Genomic DNA, 2,156 nt, shown 5'->3' on the forward strand with positions numbered 1-2,156 from the left:
ATAGATAGATAGATAGATAGATAGATAGATAGATAGATAGATAGATAGATAGATATGTTCCCCCAGTTCTCTTGACATTGTATATTCTAATACCCGACAAGTTAAGCCAGAGAATTTAGAGGACTTCCTTTTTCCAACAGCTTTTCGTCGCAAGTGGAACTGACGTTGTAGAAAGCCATGCAAGGAACCCAATGTCCTCTAATTATATTTTTTAAGGGTGGACGACACTAGAAAAAGGGGGTTCTTTACAGAAGAGAATTAGATTTCAACGACCCAAAAAATTTCGTTGCAGATTATTTGATGATGTCATGGGAATGAATGTGTTGTCACCTGATGTCATGATAAATTGAGTAATTGACTACACCTCCTCGTGCGGATGTGTAGATTTATCGTTCTTGCCTTGTGCACACCAAGAATAGGTTGTTGTAATTGATAGGTATACCTTGTACCATGTTGTATTATATACATGATGGTCTTGATGATTCCTGCCTGCTAGAAGCACTTGGGAGAATAGGCATATTGTTTATTACACATTTTTGCTAAAATAAATGTGTCTTTAGTAATTGATTTTGACATCAGCATGACTTAGATTTACGTAAATTTAAATCAATCAGGTGGTGGGCTGGCTTCCTCCAACAAGTATGCCCCGGCCAACCGGAGCCGAGGGTGATGTGTAATGTTTCCCTAGAAAGACCGAGATACACGATACAAATTCTGCCCACTGGAAACCACACTGGCACCTTTTTCGTACGACGGCAAATTCCCAAACTACTACACATCAGAGGCAGGTTACCGAGCAAGATGATCACACTCTTGGTTTTAGAGGGCTTGAACTTCTACGTATATCCAATACACACTTCAGAAAATTTGGTCTAATCTCCATTTGCTATAATTTGATACAACTGAGAGAACCTACATTTCATTACACGGATGGGCAAAGGATAACATATTCGCACAATTAACAATCCACCATCATCGTCATCATCACCATCATCATCATCATCATCATCATCATCATCATCATCATCATCATCATCATCATCGCATCATCATCATCATCAGCAGCAGCAGCATAGTCATCATCATTATTTTCCCCAACTAAACAATTCCCCTTTTTCTTATTGTGCCTTTCTTGTTTCTTTTTTCATGAAACATAAGAATGTACACCATGTCAATTCATTTTTACGTAACCTACAAATATCGTCACCAAAATCAGGACAACAAAAAGCACAAAAAAATGAGATCTTGGACAAATAAGAGGGAAATGCATCGACACGATACGTTTCTGGGAGCATCCGACCAGACAAACGAGTGACAAACATGATCATCGATTACTGCTTTTGGCACTTAATGATGTTGGTGATGAAGATGACACGAGATGCTTTCAAAGCGTTAGTTATGTACTAGTCAAATTTGTCTGTGTATAGTTATATAATTGGTTATCTAACACTATAGCCTGCTAAGGGCAACAGACAGTACCTTGGTTATTGAGATATGCGGGGCAGCGTGGTGGAATCAGGCTCTCGTCAATTTTTGGGCATGTAAAGTTATTGGTATCATCTTAAAGCTTGTTCATTTGTCTTTATTAGGGTGAAAAAAATCTCCATTTATCTTGAACACAACTCGAGATATATGCGAATGAAGGGGGTGAGGTCACCTATTATCAGAGGTAAGATTAGTGAGAAAATAGCCGCCAAAGATGAGTTATTTCCTTAGCTTATGAGTCCGTGGTAACTGAAATGTTACATTTGTTGTGCCTTTAATCAACGTTTTTCTGAAAAATACATACAGAAATGGATTCTTTAATGGGCATGACAGGTGTTGAGTCAAAAAACAAAAATTTGAAATAAATTCACAATCCTGTGGAAAAATGCAGGTTTCTTCATTTTGACTATTTTGACGAGAGCCTGATTCCACCACGCTGCCTCACATATTTCACATGTTTGGAGTCAGGCGCATAGGCTTGTTTGTGGCACCCACTCGTTGGCAGTTGTTAGAGGGTTGTTGTTATAACAGGTTTGTTTCTAGATCAGGCGCATAGGCTTGTTTGTGGCACCCACTCGTTGGCAGTTGTTAGAGGGTTGTTGTTATAACAGGTTTGTTTCTAGATCAGGCGCATAGGCTTGTTTGTGGCACCCACTCGTTGGCAGTTGTTA

The sequence above is a fragment of the Aplysia californica genome, unplaced genomic scaffold, assembly GCF_000002075.1.
Source record: "Aplysia californica isolate F4 #8 unplaced genomic scaffold, AplCal3.0 scaffold00560, whole genome shotgun sequence".
Lineage (NCBI taxonomy): Eukaryota > Metazoa > Mollusca > Gastropoda > Aplysiida > Aplysiidae > Aplysia > Aplysia californica.